At 38.8% G+C, this 6,539-nt stretch overlaps 1 protein-coding gene across 2 annotated transcripts in view; it reads right to left on the reverse strand.

Moving 5' to 3' along the window:
* wfs1b (Wolfram syndrome 1b (wolframin)) overlaps nucleotides 1-6,151 on the reverse strand; it is an 82,762-nt gene extending 76,611 nt beyond the window's left edge. For both annotated transcript variants that reach the window (XM_048179936.1, XM_048179935.1), the window contains exon 1: nucleotides 5,972-6,151. The gene's annotated coding sequence lies outside the window, so the exon portion shown is untranslated. The remainder of the gene's footprint in view (nucleotides 1-5,971) is intronic.
* Nucleotides 6,152-6,539: the final 388 nt, after the last annotated feature.

A 6,539-nucleotide genomic window follows, 5' to 3' on the forward strand; every position in this document is an offset into this window, starting at 1 on the left:
ATGAAGCAAACTGGTTGGTAAGAAAGGGGGCATTTTACCCCACCGCTTTGTACAAAAATATTTTCAGTCAAAATACTAATTAATTATGAAGGCTGAGCAATTTTAATAGGCCTATTTGGTGAATAACTCCTGCCATAGTCACTCAAAACCGGGATGGCAATTCTAGTCACATTTATGTTTTGTTTCACTGTAATGTCACATTTTCCTTAAGAGGGGCGTTTTCCCCCTAGCCTGACGTGGTCATACTCAATTCTAGTTCGAATATGAGTCTGATACTGCTAGCCTGACGTGGTCATACTCAATTCTAGTTCGAATATGAGTCTGATACTGCTCCATTGGGCTTTGATTATGGGGGCGTATTTCAACCGATCCAGGAAAGACCTCAATTGGATAGACCTACAACCAATCAGAGCTACAGAGTAAGTGATGTATGTTGAGCGATGCATAGTTGTCAACAGAACTCTTCTTAGCGACCATCGGGGCCAGCTGATAAATCAAACTTTTGCCGAATCCCGTAGGAAGGACAGCAAAGACATCTTTCCCATCGACAAATGCCTTGATCGCGGTCCTCTGTTCCTTTTTTAAAATTAATGCGCTGTCAATATCTTCTATAACGGACGCGATGGCGGAATCTACACATCTCAGTTCTTCAACAGCCATCATTGTGGTAAACTAATTGACCTTTCGCAAAGACCCTCCCCCTTAGTTACTGTTGCTTTGTCCGACAAGCCGTGGTGCTGTCACGCCACACAGAGTGGAAAATACATCGCGGAGCAAAGAGGAAACAGAGCAGAGCAGGTTACTTATGATTTTAAACAAAGTCCCAGCTTTCAAACTGTGTAGTTATTATAAAAAATTCAAACAATAAAAACCGTTTTGTGGCTCTTTAATGGGTTGTGACCATGATCGTGACAGATTGCTGTAGCGCCTCAGCTCAAGAGGCTCGTGAACGGTTAATCTTCTAACTCCTGACTGCTTTGTCGGACAAAATGGCGGATACGGCGTTCTGACTGGTTAGATCGCTTGTCAATCAAACTCCCCAAGCGCTCTTTGATGACGTGGCTGATTACGTTTCAGGTGATAATCTGTCAATCATCGCCCTGACAATGTGATTGGTCCGAACAGTTTCTGTTCGGGCATAATTACTCCTCTACGGATCGAGTCCAGACCGAACTCCCCGACCTCAAAATGTTGTGGGCGGGGTTAAGTTCGGCTGGCATCCAGGCTATTTTCCCCCACTCTACCCTACTACTATTACAGCAGCAGGTAAACATGAATTAACAGCAGAATGAATGTTGAAAGATAAATAACTTCCAGAAATGTATCGCGTATCAAACTATTGCGTCTTAAACTATTGCGTAATCGATCAATCAGTGTTTCAACCACAGAAAGACAACAATAAAACAGCTTGAGAATAACGCCACATTTACCTCAGAAAACCATTCAATGACCATAAACTGGATAGTTAGCTAGAAATAACCCTAAAATAGCATTTAATATACAGCACTGTATATTCATTATATTCTGACTGAACCTGTTGTCTTCGTTATTGTTTGTTAAGTATACCGCCAAATTTAAATGTTTATATTTAACAAACAAATTGGAGTAGAAAAAAATTATATTAAAAAGTTTATATAAAAATTCTTTATATAGCTAAATGTTTTATTTTCAAAATTTTATTTGATTGTTGATTATTAAATACATTTTATTTAATTAATTGATTAACCAAATTTATTTTCGTTTTGGGTTTAGGTTTTTGACTAAACTAATAGGCTATTTTAATTTGTTTCTGTAAAAAAGTAAAGAAAATTCATTGAACTAATTAAGAAGTTTAATATTGATAAAAACGATTTCTTCTAAAGGAACCTTGAAGAAACCTCCTGCTATTTTTAAAACATTTAAATTGGAGCAGAGGCATGTTTGGCTGCAAGCTCATAAAATATTATTCAGGCCGGGATTTTAGTTCAACTTAAAAAAAAAACAGGTCACATAGCCTATATGCCTACATATCAAAATGACATGTTATTAATAACATTAGAAGCATCAGTACAATGATAACTGCATACGGGGTACAGACAGCAGCAGGTACGTGCACAACAAATTTTCATACATGACGTCACTGCGGGTGGGAGGGGCCCCATCTTGTGCTTTGCGGGGGGCCCTCACAGATGTGTGGTGCGCCACTGATTGTATCCTATGTCTGATAGCGGGTAAGGAAGCCAGCAGTACACTTATTTTCATTGTTGTACGGTTTGCTGACATATACAGTGGGTACGGAAAGTATTCAGACCCCCTTACATTTTTCACTCTTTGTTATATTGCAGCCATTTGCTAAAATCATTTAAGTTCATTTTTTTACCCTCAATGTACACACAGCACCCCATATTGTCAGAAAAACAAAGAATTGTTGACATTTTTGCAGATTTATTAAAAAAGAAAAACTGATATATCATATGGTCCTAAGTATTCAGACCCTTTGCTGTGACACTCATATTTAACTCAGGTGCTGTCCATTTCTTCTGATCATCCTTGAGATGGTTCTACGCCTTCATTTGAGTCCAACTGTGTTTGATTATACTGATTGGACTTGATTAGGAAAGCCACACACCTGTCTATATAAGACCTTACAGCTCACAGTGCATGTCAGAGCAAATGAGAATCATGAGGTCAAAGGAACTGCCTGAAGAGCTCAGAGACAGAATTGTGGCAAGGCACAGATCTGGCCAAGGTTACAAAAAAAATTTCTGCTACATTTAAGGTTCCTAGGGAAGGAAGGAAAGAAGACGTTAGGGACGACCAGAACCCTTCCTAGAGCTGGCCTTCCGGCCAAACTGAGCTATCGGGGGAGAGGAGCCTTGGTGAGAGAGGTAAAGAAGAACCCAAAGATCACTGTGGCTGAGCTCCAGAGATGCAGTCGGGAGATGGGAGAAAGTTGTAGAAAGTCAACCATCACTGCAGCCCTCCACCAGTCGGGGCTTTATGGCAGAGTGGCCCGACGGAAGCCTCTCCTCAGTGCAAGACACATGAAAGCCCGCATGGAGTTTGCTAAAAAACACCTGAAGGACTCCAAGATGGTGAGAAATAAGATTCTCTGGTCTGATGAGACCACGATAGAACTTTTTGGCCTTAATTCTAAGCGGTATGTGTGGAGAAAACCAGGCACTGCTCATCACCTGTCCAATACAGTCCCAACAGTGAAGCATGGTGGTGGCAGCATCATGCTGTGGGGGTGTTTTTCAGCTGCAGGGACAGGACGACTGGTTGCAATCGAGGGAAAGATGAATGCGGCCAAGTACAGGGATATCCTGGACGAAAACCTTCTCCAGAGTGCTCAGGACCTCAGACTGGGCTGAAGGTTTACCTTCCAACAAGACAATGACCCTAAGCACACAGCTAAAATAACGAAGGAGTGGCTTCACAACAACTCCGTGACTGTTCTTGAATGGCCCAGCCAGAGCCCTGACTTAAACCCAATTGAGCATCTCTGGAGAGACCTAAAAATGGCTGTCCACCAACATTTACCATCCAACCTGACAGAACTGGAGAGGATCTGCAAGGAGGAATGGCAGAGGATCCCCAAATCCAGGTGTGAAAAACTTGTTGCATCTTTCCCAAAAAGACTCATGGCTGTATTAGATCAAAAGGGTGCTTCTACTAAATACTGAGCAAAGGGTCTGAATACTTAGGACCATGTGATATTTCAGTTTTTCTTTTTTAATAAATCTGCAAAAATGTCAACAATTCTGTGTTTTTCTGTCAATATGGGGTGCTGTGTGTACATTAATGAGGGAAAAAATGAACTTAAATGATTTTAGCAAATGGCTGCAATACAACAAAGAGTGAACAATTTAAGGGGGTCTGAATACTTTCCGTACCCACTGTATATGCTGGTGTATTACTTTGTTTGCCAGGGTGGCCTTATTTAAAGGGGTCATATCATGAAAATCTGACTTTTCCCATGTTTAAGTGAGCTCGTGTCTCTGGTGCATCTACCAGCACAGAAAATGTGAAAGGACAACCCAGTAACTTTGTTTTGGTAAGCTTTTCTCTACAAGCATGTGAAAAATCGAGCCGTTCTGATTTCGGTCCCCTTGTAAAGTAGGACATAATATTATAATATTACCACCCCCTGAAACTGTATGTTTCCACCCACAGCGCCGCTATTGTTTCTGCAATCGACGAGTAATAGACGAGTCCTGCAGTTTTGCTACAAGCATTACATTACATTACTAAAGCTACGTGAAGGACAGCAGCAAAATGTCAGTGTCACAAAAGTGTGGCTCATTCACCTCTGCCTGCTCAAGCTGCGTTCAAACATGCAAGCTGTAGGCTGTTTCCTTCAGCACAGCATATGTGTTGTTTGTATTTTGCTCGCGATGCAGTCAGAACTGGAGTTTGAATACAGACACATGAAAAATACAATTGTTATTATGATATACACGCGGAGCGCGCATCGGTTTCAGCGAATTTCATCAAAAAGATCTTCATTTGTGTTCCGAAGATGAACGAAAGTCTTACGAGTTTGGAAGACATGAGAGTGAGTAATTAATGACAATGTTAATTTTGGTGTGAAATATACCATGGTAACCATAGATTCAACCACAGAACCATAAACTTGCTATTACTATTATAAATTAAAAGTTTGTGTGCACTGTCATCATAAAAACAACACTAACAACAAAAAAAGATAATGAAAGTTTCTTAAGGAGTCCCCATGTTCATTTATTACGTCTTTACAGGAGTTGAAATAATTAATTTAGCATTTAATGGAAAATACGAAAAAGATATAGCCTAAATTAAGCTACTGTTACTGTGATACACCCATGTGTAGTCACAAGGTAATGTGTCTTTTGGTATTAATATTTATACATTTATTTAATTATTTATGTATTTATTTCTTTATTTATTTGACAAAGAGTTCATTGTACACAGAGTCATTAATTATCACTACTTTAGACTTAATTTTTAAAAGAACACAACTGTTGCCACTAGAGGGAGTCTGTTGTGGGTTGCTATGGTGATGCGCGTTGTGTTTACTTCAGACCCTACAAGCTGCGTTTGAGGAAAGCCACTGATCTTTTCTTGTGTTTATTTCTCCTTCTTCTTCAGGTATATATTCATAAAAAATGAAAATATGCGCCAATGCCATTATAAGACATGTCAGTTCACATTTCCTATGTGTTTAAAACTAATAACTTGTTTGTGTTAAATGTGAAAGTAATTACAGGGTAAAACGGTTGATTGTTGTGAATGTAGTCAATTCACATGTAAATAATACATTTTATTTCAGTATGCGCTAATTTATTAATATAAAAATGACTCAGAAAGTGTATATTTGTTCAGACTTAAAAGTAACGTTAGTGTGTTATGTGTTATGAGAGTGACGGTGATCATTTTGTACAGTAAAACAGTTTCATTTTAAAAAGATACTAATATAACAGTAAAGACTACAGATGTGTTAATAATGTGTATTTTGTAATATTGATAAGTATAAAGTCAAGATGATATGATGTCAATAAAGAGACGCTACAAGCCTCGTTTGAGGGAAGCCACTGATCTTTTCTTGTGTTTACTTCTCCTGATAATTCAGGGGTTTTGTAATCTGTTTACGTGTACCACGCCCGGGACTCGTAACATTACCATTTTAAATGTTTTGCAAAAGGTGCATTTTGCACCAGTCTGGGACGCAAATGAGGCTAAAGCTGTCATTCTGTCATTGCTCACCCGTGTCACCTTCACTACTAACCGGCAGAACAGAAAGTAAAGTTACAGTCAAACAAACAAACACGAATGTATGTTAAACAGCGTGAAAACAAACACGGGCAAACAAGCACCGGGGAACAAACACACCAGAACATGTTCAAACGCTCAAACTGCATGTCTGTTCACATAGCCTACATACATAAATGAAACTACAGCGAGTCTTCAATCACGGACTGCAATGACATTTCTGTTGCTGTATTTCTCTTACCTGAGCTCCTCCATGAGTTCACAATGAGTAACGTTATGTCTGAGCTATCAGCACAGGCCTGCAGTTACTTCTGTCTGTTCTGACCTTTACTGTCTATGGTTCTGACAATAGACACGATGTAACTAATAAAGTGATAAGCAGAGGCCCATCTTCTTCTTCTTGTAGAATTCCGGCAGTGTAGACGCTGCTAAGCGTATTACTGCCCTCCGCAGGTCAAAGTTTGAACTAAATTCTTATATGGGTCAACGACTAAAAAGGGTTATTATGGAAGTAATTTAATGCCAAATGTTTTTGAAATAAAAAGCTTGTTGAATTGCACTAATTGAAAAAAAAACATGCATCACATTAGCTGTGCTTGCATTTAGATGCATTGTATTTTTAAGGCTTGCATTTTTATGGGCTGAAATTCAACATGGTCGTATATTTAAGCTGTGAATATTTCAATTAAAAATATTTCACACAAATTTTCATTATTAAAAATTCAATAATTTATATTCACCTTTCAGATTTCACTTCCAAAATATTCATTCTGTTTAAAAATACAACCTATAAAATTCAACTAGCAATT

Source organism: Megalobrama amblycephala, unplaced genomic scaffold, assembly GCF_018812025.1.
Source record: "Megalobrama amblycephala isolate DHTTF-2021 unplaced genomic scaffold, ASM1881202v1 scaffold401, whole genome shotgun sequence".
Taxonomy (NCBI): domain Eukaryota; kingdom Metazoa; phylum Chordata; class Actinopteri; order Cypriniformes; family Xenocyprididae; genus Megalobrama; species Megalobrama amblycephala.